The sequence below is a fragment of the Symphalangus syndactylus genome, chromosome 15, assembly GCF_028878055.3.
Source record: "Symphalangus syndactylus isolate Jambi chromosome 15, NHGRI_mSymSyn1-v2.1_pri, whole genome shotgun sequence".
NCBI classification, from domain to species: domain Eukaryota; kingdom Metazoa; phylum Chordata; class Mammalia; order Primates; family Hylobatidae; genus Symphalangus; species Symphalangus syndactylus.
In genome coordinates this window covers 99,572,184-99,585,789 of record NC_072437.2, presented here as the reverse complement: position 1 = coordinate 99,585,789, position 13,606 = coordinate 99,572,184, and the positions used below count along the sequence as shown (strand labels likewise).

Below are 13,606 nucleotides of genomic sequence, written 5' to 3'. Positions count from 1 at the left end.
GCCTATTTCAAATAATAAATCCTAGTGACCAATGTCTTCTGGCAGATCCCATTTATGCCAGCAGCTCAGAGAATTGTGGCTTCCAGGTGTAGCAGATGAAGTGACACATCGTGACATGCATCATGCCAGTGGAATGGCCAAGAACAGAGCTGTCTCTGGGAAGAGGTAGATGAATTCCCTTCTCAGTTCACACTACAAAGGAACCCTGTCTATGGACTAATGAAACTCTTTCTGCTCACCTTGATAAAGAGAATTGGGTATTGCCTGGGCCAGCCATAGTCAAAAATAAGGAAATAAAACTATATCTTTCATCCCTCCTTTCTGTAATCCTCTGTTCCCTTCCAGCATCCTACTTTTTAAGCCCACCTTTTATGTTTAAGACATACTAAGGGATTAGGGATGCTAATTTAGTATACTAACTTAGAATTCCCTCTCAAGGCCGGGTACGGTGGCTCACGCCTGTAATCTCAGCACTTTGGGAGGCCGAGGCAGGCAGATCACAAGGTCAGGAGATAGAGACCATCCTGGCTAACACGGTGAAATCCCGTCTCTACTAAAAATACAAAAAATTAGCCAGGTGTGGTGGCGGGTGCCTGTAGTCCCAGCTACTGGGGAGGCTGAGGCAGGAGAAAGGCGTGAACCCGGGAGTTGGAGCTTACAGTGAGCCAAGATCATGCCACTGCCCTCCAGCCTGGGTGACAAGGCAAGACTCCGTCTCAAAAAAAAAAAAAAAAAAAAAAAAAGAATCCCCATCCCAAAAGTATTTTCAATTTTAAAAAGTGTATAGAAGGACAATACTTCATAGAAACTAAGGTCTCTCTGGATGGAATTTCAGTCCTATGACCCCCTGTGGTCACGTCAATATAGTTTAGTGATAACATCTGTGATTCCATGTTGTGAAAATGATAGTACTTTCCTAAGGTTTTTTAGAGGATAAAATGAGATATTGCTTTTATCAAGAAGTAGGAAGGATCTGAGATTTTAATCCCACTTGCAACCTCATAAGTTAGCCTGCCACAGTTACAGGACACTGGCAGAAGGCATGAGACTCTTGGGTCAGAGACAAAGGACTTTGTTATTCACAGCAAAAGCAGAAGCTAGAGTATCAGCATTCTCTCGTACTAGTCCCCAAGTCCCAGTTCCCTCAGGGCAACACAAAAAGGCCAGGAAATACCTGTACACATGATGGGCTCTGTTATAGAAGAATACTGAACTTAGGAAAACTGAATATTTTATAACAGGCGGTAACCATACCGTCCATTGCTCCAGAGTGAGACATTGCGTTTATTGTACTGGACGGTAAGCATACACACACCTAGCTCTGGAGGGAGACACTGTATCAATCTTGCAAGGCTGTTTGGTATACAAACATTTTGAAAAAAATAATCCAGAATAAAGGCAGTCAATGCCTCTGCTGGAATCACTTGCAACAATGTGAGTGACCCATGGAGCATTGTCCCCCAACTTGAAAAGCATGTGTCACAATACCTGGCAGAGAGTAATGACTTGGTGTCTGTGATTATTACCATTATTAAGTCACAAAGATGATTCTACCTTAGTACCCGAAAGATGGTCTCATTCAGTTACAGTGAAAATGAAAGGCAAATACAAACAAGTCATCATGCAGCATACGTCTTAGGAATTGAAATAGATACTATTCATTCATGGGTACCCAAACAGAGTCAGAAGGCTTGAGAAGACGGTTTGTTTATTATGGTGCTGCTTCTGCAGTTCGGGCACACCCGGTGCTGTGCTGTTTCCTGGGAGAAAATAAATAAGCTGAGGCCACTGCCCCCATTCTTTGGAGAGTTTAATCTTTCAGCTTTTGAGGTATTGCTCACCGATTCAGTATGCAGAGCCAGGACTTGCTTCTTTCTTGCAGAATGAATGTGCTGTGGTCCATTTCCTTCTAAAAATAAACATGCACCCAGACATCTTGTCTTCAAAATGCCATTGTTTTTTCCCGTTAATTTGAAATGACAGGGGATGATTTTGAATGCAAATGGAATCATCATCTCCACAACTTGGAAAGCTCTGAGAGACAAGTTTCTTCAGGATGGAGTGGAAGGTCACACTTGTTTGTGTTGGGTGTTCCCTCTCTTCTGTCCCTTGAATAATCCTTTCTCCCAAAAAGAAGGCTGCCGTTCTCCTAACACTTGGCTTTCTTGTCTCCAGGGAAAAGTAATTTGTTTACACTAAATACATTTACCCCAAGTATCTCGGATATGTGGCACCCAATATGAGCTCAATAAAAAAATTTTTAATCTTGTTACCGAGGGATCCCATATGTTCTCCCTCACAAGGAACATATGAATTTTTTTATTATTATTATTTTTTGAGATGGAGTCCTGCTCTGTCACCTAGGCTGGAGTGCAGTGGCACGATCTCGGCTCACTGCAACCTCCGCCTCCCAGGTTCCAGTGATTCTCCTGCCTCAGCCTCCTGAGTAGCTGGGACTACAGGTGTGCACCACCACAACCGGCTAATTTTTGTATTTTTAGTAGAGACAGAGTTTCTCCGTGTTGGCCAGGCTGGTCTCAAAATCCTCATCTCAGGTGATCCGCCTGCCTTGGCCTCCCAAAGTGCTAGGATTAGAGGCATGAAACACTGCGCCTGGCTGGGAACATTTGAATTTTAATAAAAAATAGACCTGTTTAGACAAAAGAAGAGGATCGACGATCTAAAAGCGTGAATCTCTAACTGATGTTCTGATACTAGTGAGAAAGGTAATTTGGGGCAGGATGGCGATGGGTTTGTATTTCTGCTTCAATTCCTGAGAAAATAATGACTGCTCCATTTATATCAGAAGATCATTTAGAGCTGCTGTTTCTCAAATGCAAAGTGTGCAAAGTGCATGTGAATCACTTGGGGATCTTACAAGATGCACATTCGGATGCAGCAGGTCTGGGTGGGGCCTGCACTTTTGTGTTTCCATCAAGCTCGCAGGTGGTCTCAAGGCTGGTGGTCCACTGACCAGAGTTTGAGCATCAGGGATGGGGAGAACTTTGCTAAAGAAGGCTCGAGGTGGAGGAGGGGAGGGCAGATTCCTGTGGCTGCTTGGGCTTCCAGACAGAGCCCTCTGCAGGCTTCCCTGAACCCAGGAGTCTCCCTTGAGAGGGCTTAACCCCACTGCTTACTCCCATGCGTCTGCACGCCCTCCCTACCCAGTCCACAAAAGCAAATCTGGGTAAGTAGTGTAGGTGGGGAGGGCAGATGAAAATCTCCCTAGACAGCGCATCCTTGAGCTCACACAGCACCCAGCTTACTGCAACTGGTGCAGCTGTGGGCTCTGGGCTCTGAGAGCAGATGGCAGGTGGGCAGCATCCCATGGAGGACCTTGGCCTCTATCATACCCCCCACCCTGGGCAACTCTCACACCTCTCTCCTCAGCTCCTTCCCAGGCTGAACAGAGAGTCACCTGAAGAGCAGACTGTCTGCTGATCATTAATCACATCCCCAAGACCTTGTGTCCATGCCCAGACACCGAGCTGGCAGAAGACAGCCGGCTTTAGAGAAAGCTGCTCCAGCGTGAGTTAGGAGGCACTATGATGTGTCACTTCCTGATCTCGGTGACATCGCTGGGCTCACAGAGCAAGAAGGAAAGAAACCCATATGTTCTCATGCCTCGATAGCTTATTTCCTAAAACAATAAAAAATGAACAAACTGAAGTAATTTTTAGAATGTTGCTGCAGATCAAAACTCCAGTGAATTTCAGCAGGCACATGTTGGTTGAGGGGTTTCAGGTTACTAACCACAATCTGCCCAAGGTGGATTAAACCGTTTTTTCTTTAGGTTCTAGAGCAGAAGTGTCCCCAGGGCCCTGGCCAGTTTGCTACCTCCTTGCACCCCTTTCTTACTATGCTTCTCATGTAAACCACCATGCTCAGCTCCCTTCCATGCCTGGGCACCTCTCCCAAGCCAGGCCTGTGTGAGTGAGATTGCTTCTCCCACTTCTCACTTAACCTACCATCCCAGTTCAATTCCTGAAGCTAAGCAGGCAAGTAAATTTGCAGTAATGTTTTAGTGAAAACAGTAGCTCAAGACATCCTCAGATATGCCCTATACAAATCATTCTGCATTGCTGGTTCCCACAGAAGAATGAGAGCTAGGGGAAGAATGGACCAGGAGGGTCAGCTTCCTCTCCGCTTCCACCCAAGCTGCAGAAGTGCTGCCTGCTTGATGTAATCACCCAAACAAATGGCAAAGGAACATGCTAGAGCCATCAGGCATATAAGACCAGCCTACAGACAGGGAGAGTGGTGGCTAAGCAAACTGTGGTTGCAACAATCTGACCTCAAAAAAATATCCACCCCATCTCGCTGATTTTCTTTTTTTTTTTTTGAGACGGAGTCTTGCTCTGTCACCCAGGCTGGAGTGCAGTGGCGCGATCTCGGCTCACTGCAAGCTCCACCTCCCGGGTTCACGCCATTCTCCTGCCTCAGCCTCTCCGGGTAGCTGGGACTACAGGCGCCCGCCAACACGCCCGGCTAATTTTTTGTATTTTTAGTAGAGACGGGGTTTCACCGTGGTCTCGATCTCCTGACCTCGTGATCCGCCCGCCTCGGCCTCCCAAAGTGCTGGGATTACAAGCGTGAGCCACCGCGCCCGGCCTGATTTTCTTATCACAAGGCTTTGTCCCCTCGTAGAGCTGTCAGGGTTCCCAGATAACAAAAATGCTATGTTGTATAGACATGTCTATCCAAGGGTGGATGAGTGCAGAATTCTCCCTTGAGAAGCTTTTCTTTGGAAAAGAGATCTCAACCATGTGAAGTAAGGGGGCCTGGAAGGGCCAATGCTCGTGAGTTGGGAAGAGGCTGCAGGACCTGGTGAGGATGGGAGAGGGCTTTGTTGAGGCTGCAGCTTTGAATTTTTGTTGACATTTTCAGAAGCATGGTCTTCTATTGCTGTATGTCTTCTGTGACTCTTGTTTTGCCTTTTAATTAGACGTAGATGATAATCCCTCCAACTACCATCCTCTCAATGAAGAAGGCAGTGCTTTTGCAAAAGAAGGAGGCTTAAGGCCTAACACAGTGGCTCACGCCTGTAATCCTAGCTCTTTGGGAGGCTGAGGTGGGTGGATCACCTAAGGTCAGGAGCTTGAAACCAGCCTGACCAATATGGTGAAACCCTGTCTCTACTAAAATTACACAAATTAGCCTAGTGTAGCGGCGGGCACCTGTAGTCCCAGCTACTCGGGAAACTGAGGCAGGAGAATTGCATGAATCTGGGAGGTGGAGGTTGCAGTGAGCCGAGATCCTGCCACTGCACTCCAGCCTGGGCGAAGGAGCGAGACTCTGTCTCAAAAAAAAAAAAAAAAAAAAAAGGCTGGGCGCGGTGGCTCACACCTGTAATCCCAGCACTTTGCGAGGCCGAGGTGGGCGGATCATGAGGTCAGGAGATTGAGAACATCCTGGCTAACACAGTGAAACCCTGTCTCTACTAAAAATACAAAAAAAAAAAAAAAAAAAAAATTAGCCAGGCGTGATGGCGGGCACCTGTAGTCCCAGCTACTCGGGAAGCTGAGGCAGGAGAATGGCATGAACCTGGGAGGCGGAGCTTGCAGTGAGCCGAGATTGCACCACTGCACTCCAGCCTGGGTGACAGAGCCAGAGTCCGTCTCAAAAAAAATAAAAAAAGAAGGGGGCCTAACAAGATGATCTAGCTGTAACATTTGAACACCAGTGAGAATGGGCTACTGGAACAGGCCAGGTGCACATTCTCACTATTCCTCAAATCACCTGACAAAGATGGCTCTGCCCTGTTTATATCAGGAGATCACATTCCTGGGTTAAAATGCTGCTGAAATGAGTGATTACCAATGAGGAGAGATGTTTTCAACTTTCGTCCTGTTTCCCTGCTGCGTCTCTCTCCTCTACCGTATGTCCTGGCTCCTCAGAATTCTGTGGCACACAGGGTCCCTTCTCTCCCCCATGGCGGAGCACCACCTCAAGCTCTGCACCACCTGAAATTCCAGTGGGACTCTAGGACATTCAATGTCATCATGGGACTTTCTTATCAATGTGTGATGAGTGACCAGCTGTTTGGTGGAACTGCAACACAATTTATAAAGTTGGGTTTCCCATTTCAATATTTGCTTCCCTAAGATGTCTGTGAATGAATATAAAGCGTATTGGGAGAAGGGAGATAAAAATATATATGTATAGCACATAGCTCTTCCATTTCAGGGGTTGGGATCTATGAGATCTGCTCAGTTCTAGATGTATTTCAGGATTTGGGTCAGTTAGGCAGAAGTCTTAGAAAGGTTTAATGTGGTAGTCACGGTGGGGTGCTCTACAGGGTCCTAGACAATAATGCCCCCAGACTCACCTGGTCCGGGACTCACAGTTCCTGGGTCGAGCCATAACCAGACCCATTGTAAAGCACTGGGGAAACTCTGTGTACCGGTGTGTGTATGTGTGTGTTCTGAGGGTATGTGTGTGTGTGTGGGGGAGGCGGGGATGTGTGTGAGTGTATTAGGGATGAGGTAGTCCTGGCTTGGTTATCTTCCTTCTCCCTTGCTGACTTCTGCCTACTGATCACCATGGTTATGCTTTCATTCTTCTCAAAATCTGCTATTGAATGACCTTATGCTCTTAATGACCTTCTCATTAAGAGCATGCTTTTGGAACCAGACGGGGACTGAATGTCATTTCCACCACTTACTCACTATGACCTGGGGCCAGTTGCCTGAACTCTTTATGCTTTAGTTTTCTCATTTATCAAATAAAGATAATAATAAGCTGTCATGAGAATCAAATAGGTTAATTCACACAAAGCACTTACTTAATCTCCCTGAGCAAAGGTTTCTCAAATAGTAAATAGTTTCTTGTATAGATCAGGGGTACAGGCGAAATCGCCTCACAAAGTTCCTTTACATTAGGCAGCATATGAGGGTAAGCTACTATATGTAAAACCAATAATCACACCTTATTTTGTGATGACGGACAAGTATCCTGATGAATGCCCGCTATGTGTTAGGACTTCTGGTGATCTCATGCAATTTACTCATGATTTTTACCATAAATTCTATAACAATTAGGAAAACTGCTCAGAGAGGCTGGGTCCTTTGTCACTGAGCTAATAACTGGGAAAGCAAGGATTTGGACTTGGATCTCTTTGGCCTCAAAGCCATGTATTTTTTCTTCTACACTGCAATGACTTTTTAAAATAAAAAAATGTATTATTTGAGCATAAGGTTTAAGACCCAACATTCACATTCTGGAAATCCAGTGAATATAGAAGGTTTAGCTTTGTTACTGGGGCCAACTATACAAATGAACAAACTGATCTCAGAAGCCTGTAGAAAAGGGGTAAAATGATGAAATCGCAGATTTTGAGAAGAATAAAGAAGAATAATAGCCATGGTGATAAGCAGGCAGAAGTCAGCCTTAGGATAGAGAAATAGGGGATGGAGTGGAGCACAGGGCATATTAGGACTTTGGCACTGACGCTGTACAATGCATTGTGTAATGCTGGTGTATAATGAATGTGTCCCACAGTGCTCTGTGCCCCTCTGGGAGATTCTACCTTATGTGACACAGCAGTGTGAATTTCTGCAAACCCATATCCAGGGATGCTTAATATTAAAAGGAAGACTGAGGTGGAATTAATATTCTGGGCTTTTATGATCCCATTTTCTTTTCATTGCCTCTGTCTGACTAGGGTGACAAGGTTTTATTTTAATCTCTTTGCAGTCAGTGAAGTAGGATCCAGGTGTTCCTTCAAGGTGCCCTGATCTTGCCATGTAAGACCTAAAATTGCCCATTCTAGCATCAAATGTAAATGAAATTTATAAGAACGTGTCTAATTTGGTAAAATGAATAGATTTGGAAAACCAGCTAAGGAGACTCCCTTATCCCAGGTTACAGCATGCCTCATTACCTTGAGCAGTATTTTTAAAGGAATCATTTACATACTCCTCCAAATTCTCTTTACTCTTTTAGATCCCCTCCAGGAAGCATTGCAGGTTGGAAAGATGGAGTAGCCTGTTCAGATGGATCTTATACTTTGTTTATAAGTCTATCTCCCTTCACAGGAATGCAACCTTTTGCACGGGCAGGCTCCGTGTCATATTTATGTTTTCATTTCTAGCACTTAGCACATTACCTGGCATATAGTGAACACTTAGCATTTGTTGAATGAATACATGACCAGTGGAGAGAAAGGAGATGACTCGTATTCCATTGCTATGGTGTGTCATACATGTGTTGGGCCCTTCACTTATTTGATTTTATTTATTTTTCACAACAACCCCAGCTCAGACATTATTTTTCTTTTTACATATGAGAGCAGCGATTACAACTCCAAGGGCTTTGAAAGCCAGCAGGTAACATTAAAGAGAAAGTAGGCAGTAGCCAGTAGAAAGTGGAAGGGGTTATGGAGACCTGGCCCAGTCTAAAGCGAGCAGCCCTGACTCAGCTTTACCCAACGGGTGACGTGTGGGAATATGGGTCCACTGTTGCTGGACTTTTTTAATTTTCCAAAAAATTAGAAATTGAGATGCCTTGGTGTAATTTCCCAACTTTAAAATCGTAGTTCACATGTGCTTAAAACAATTTGTGGCCCAAAGGAATCAAATCTGCTGGACAGTTTTGGCCACAGCAAAACCAGTTTGTACCACCCGCAATTAGGCTTAGAGAAGTTAAGGAAATTGCTGAAGGTCAGGCAATGCCTGAGCTGGGTTTCTAACTTCTAAGCTCTGAACACAATTTGCTTCCTCATATATATATATATATATATATATACATATATATATATATAATATGTATATATATATAATATGTATATATAGAATATGTATAAAATTCATAAGTGATACAATTATTTTAAAGATTATTTTATTTTCTAACCAAACCAGTCATGGATATTTGACTGTAATTTCTATATCAATTTTTTTTCTGAGAAATTTGTGTCTGGGCATGATTTCATTTTTAAAATTTTCTCAGAGAACTATGTCTTGGGTGTTATGGGGTAATCTTCATCCCTGTAATACCGGGAAGCTTGTCCAACCTGCCTTATTTTGTTGTTGTTATTGTTCTGTTTTGTTTTGTCTAGGCTTTTAGTCTGAAGCCATGATTTTTAGTTTCTGTCTGTAGTAATAAGTGAAAGAGAGGGATGAGGAAGGGGCTTTACTGGCCCAACCAGAAAGAGAAACTAAAAACAAATGACTGTATTCTCTCCCTTGGGCACCCCTGCAGGGCCTAAGGTAATTGTCCTTTCCATTGCATTCCTGTTATCGCTAGCAGATCAAGCCAACTATGCAGTGGGATAAGTAATTCCTTGCAGAAAGACAGCATTGCAGAGGCACAGATTAGGTCCCACAACTAGTAAGTGTTGTTAAGTCCAGGATTCAAATCCAAGACTCTGAATCTAGAACCTGTGTTCTGAACTCCTTTGATATATACCCTCTCTGAATGCAGTGGTGATAGACAGAGATGCCTTTGCTTCAGGCTTCTTTTCACCAAGAATAATGAGGTGAGTGTTAGGTAGATTCTTCCTCCTTATTAATTCTTATAGAATTGTCTTCCTTTGGCCGGGTACGGTGGCTCACACTTGTAATCCCAGCACTTTGAGAGGCCGAGGAGGGTGTATCACGAGGTCAGGAGTTCAAGACCAGCCTGACAAACATGGTGAAACCGTGTCTCTATTAAAAATACAAAAAGTAGCTGGATGTGGTTGCACGTGCCTGTAATCCCAGCTACTCAGGAGGCTGAGGCAGGAGGAACCTGGGAGGCAGACGTTGCAGTGAGCCGAGATTGCGCCACTGTACTCCAGCCTAGGCAACAAAGCAAGACTCTGTCTTAAGAAAAAAAAATTGTCTTCTTTCTAAAACTCTCCATCCATCCACCCATTCATCCATCCATCCACACTCACTCATCCGTACATATTTTCCACTTATCCATCCATCCATCCCTCCATTCATCCAAACATCCATCCATCCATCATCCCTCAACTCATTCATCAATCCATCATCCCTCTGCTAATCCATTCACCCATTAATCCATCCCTCCATCCACCACTCCACTCATCCATACATCCTTTTATCTACGCATCCTTCTATCCACATATCTATCCATCCACCCACCCATCCATTCATCCATCACCCCTTTACTCATCCATCAATTCATCATCCCTCCACTCATCCATTTATCCATCATCCCTCTACTCACTCATCAATCCATTATCCCTGCATCCATCCATCCATCCATCCATCCATCCATCCATCCATCCAACCATCCATCTACTCATCTATCTATTCTTCCATGTACTTATTTACTTCTTGACCACCACCACCACCACCAAAAATGTAGCAATTCCTTTTAGTAACAGCTGCTTCTATATCTTCATGAGCTTCATCAAGGTGACTAATTTCAGAGGAAGCTTTGAGAATCAGAAACTTAAAGATTGGCATTGGGTGTCACTGAGAAAACAGCAGACAGATGTTAACAGGAGCTCTGCTGTTCTGAGTGGTATTTTCCTGGAAGTCTGTCAAGGAGTTTTCCAGCTAAAATTAACTTTGTGGCATCTGAGCCAGAAACACAAGCTGTGCTTCATTCCCAGCCTTCATGCGTGTGCCTGTGTGCATGTGTGTGAGTGCCTCTGTGTGCCTGTGCCCGTGTGCACATGCTTCTGTGTGCCTACATGCTTGTGTGTGTGTATTTGTATGCATATGCGTGTGTATGTGTATGCGTGCATGTGTCTGTGTGTTGGGGATGTGATCAGGCATAGGAAATATTTTGGGGAATAGTAAGAAAAGCGGCATTGTATTAATTGGCACATCTTTCGTAAGAATTTAAACACCATGTAGCTCACTTTACAGAACTCAAACATGCTTTCGGAATTGCATTGAACTGAAGGCAGAAGCACACCTTTGCGAGGATTACTCCCGGGAATCTAGTCATTCAGTCACCAGCAAACGTGGAGTGGATTCTTTATAATGTGCCTATCTTTAGTTATCCAGCTGATAACAATGAATGACAGATGAAATGGCAACCAGAAGGTCTGACTATTTCTGAGGCTGACTCTACAGGCTACATTTTGAAGTGTCTGCCTTTCTAGAAATGCTCCCCAGTGGCTCCATTCTTTGAACTCCATTAATAGGCTTTCTTGCCTTCTGGCTTTCAGTTGCGTTTGGTCAGTGGTGGTGGTGATAGGAATAGCCGTCAGGGGAGGGGGACACAAGCAGCAGGCTAGAAGGGGTATGAAGGAAAGTTAGGTTGGGTATTTATTCCCCTGGGTTCTTTATAAGGGTTACTTTAGGCTGGTTGCACCCCTTGACTGAAATACACACTTCTATGACAGCCCATTGGGTATCTGCTATCTCTCCTTTCCCCCTCAGGCCTAGGATGGAAACAGGAACTGCCTTTACCAGCTCTGGTCTCTTGCACTATCTCCTGTGACTTTCCTGCCCCTTGCTCATGACTTTGTAATAATTCCATTTATTAGCCTTAACTTGTCCAATTTTCTGCCAAGGCGTCTCTGATACATAGACCAACTGAAGTAATGGGACCCTGAAGCAAGTCTAAACACATTTGTGTGTGATTTTTCTCCATTGAAAGTTATGTAATACCAGACTTCCTTGCTCACAAGAAAGTTGTCAAGGCACAATGAGAAAGTAGAAGAAGAGGCTCTGAAAGGGTTAAAATAAAAAGGCAATTCAACAGTAAGATGCTAATGCACCTTATACAATACCATCTCTGTATCTTTTCAGCTATAATAACAGGCAAGAGTAAAATGCTTAGTCACTTACTATCCCAGGAAAGTGGATCCTGTGCTTTCTGGGATGTTCATTAGGCAGCATCTTGCTTTCTACCAATAATTCAGCTGAGCATGAAAAATGTGTTGCACAAATTCCAAACTTCATCAGAACATCCCCACACTTGGCTGGGTGCTCTCCATTTTGTGGACACAGATGTCCAGTTGCTGAGACAAACGAGTCACACTGGAAATCGGTAAGTGCAATAAAAACACACTTGACTTCCAGAGTGCAGCTTGCTTGCAATGCATGGTTTTTGACCAAACTCAAGGAAGAACTTTACCGGGCATTCCAGGAAAGAGCCTCTTCTGGCTTAGGGTAAAACAGTCCTTGAGGTGCCTCAGCACCCAGCATTCACAACACTCTAGGGTATACATTCCCATTGGGGCACCTCTCCATATCCTTCACCCTGGCCGTGGGCTTGCCCAGTGAGGCACAGGGATGTTTGAAGTCCTGGGTGAGCAAGCATGAACACAGTGGTTAAGCTGTCCCACTCTGTTTTCTCAGGTGATTGTTCTGTACTCAGATTTTTCAGTATTGTGTGTTGATTGCCACATACCCCAAGTTTAGGTTCATCCATTTAATGAAATGTACCTCACTGGCTACGTTAGCACTCACAGGTTTGAGCTAAGCAGGAAGAAAATATACAAGGTGTAGCAGGTAGATACTTTCCTGCCTGATCTTTCCACTCCTTTGATAAACAGAAACAAAAGAAACAAAAACTGAAGGCTAGGATTAGGGTTGGAGAGCAAAGAGGAAGATCGAATTTTCTTGGACATTTTGCTGTGGAGTAGAAAGTAGAGCAGTAGAGACCAGGAACACAGGTATTTGGCACAAAGGAGGCTTTGACTTGCTAGGTACATTCTACAAAGTTTGGGAGGCTCTCTCTGGAAGGGTTCCAAGCTTGGGTAGCATCTCTGCATACCAACGTCTCCCTGGTCTTATGTCCTTCAGACTAGACTTGAAAGTCTGATTGTTTCAGCAATGCCTCAAGGCAATGTCTTACCACCCATTTCACACGTAGTTTCTGGAATAGCCTCCTCACCTCATCTGTCTTTCCTCTCCTTCTTTACCATAGCAATAGGGACCCGAGTAGGGAGGATGCTCTGTTTCCCTGGTTCCCTGCATCTTCTTGGAAGAGTCCCTCTCCTGATAGAGTGTCAGGTTTGCCCTGATGATCTAGATGAAGCAAAGTGTGGTGACACTTTGCTGAATGCTCTGTCAGTGTGCCTAGAAATAGAGTCTCTATCAGGGCCGTTTGCTTCCTATCACACTCCAACTGGCAAGCAGGTGGATTCCCTTACTTAGCAGCTGGCTCCCATCTGCCCCCTGTCAGTCTGCAAATATTACCCGAGTTAAACGCGAACTTCTAGCAGTGATGTGCACAGCCACAAAAAACATATGGATTCAAATATGTACTTTTGAAAGTGACACCTTAGTTCAGTCATTTAAATTCATTAGCTCAAAGATCAGTTTCATTAAAACTCCCACTTGTGCTAAACAGAAATCACGCTGACGTCAGGCACTTACGTCAATTCTCAGAAGTTGGGCAGGTCTAAGCCATCCTGTTGAACACACAATTCCCTTCAGTTTCCCTTATAAGACCTCAAACAAATGTCCAGGAACTGATTCAGGACATATGTTCTCCTCAGAAACCGGTTACTCAAGTTCTTGGTGGCTTAATACAAATACAGTAAACAGGGACTTCACAGGGGAATCATTCAGTCGAAGCCAGCAAGGGAACTGGTGACCTTCAGTGTCACAGAGCTAGACTTCAGTACAATGAGTTCTTACAAAACAGAAAGCACATGGATTAAAAGCCACAGACACATCCTGAAGATACTTCCCTT

The 13,606-nt window shown here is 44.3% G+C and overlaps 1 long non-coding RNA gene across 1 annotated transcript in view; it reads right to left on the bottom strand.

Annotated features, from left to right (window-relative positions):
• The window catches only part of LOC129463534 (uncharacterized), a 257,111-nt gene extending 243,743 nt beyond the window's left edge, over nt 1-13,368 (bottom strand). Inside the window, exon 1 of the long non-coding RNA XR_008651213.2 lies at nt 13,287-13,368. This is a non-coding gene — a long non-coding RNA (uncharacterized lncRNA). The remainder of the gene's footprint in view (nt 1-13,286) is intronic.
• Between the last annotated feature and the right edge of the window lie 238 nt (nt 13,369-13,606).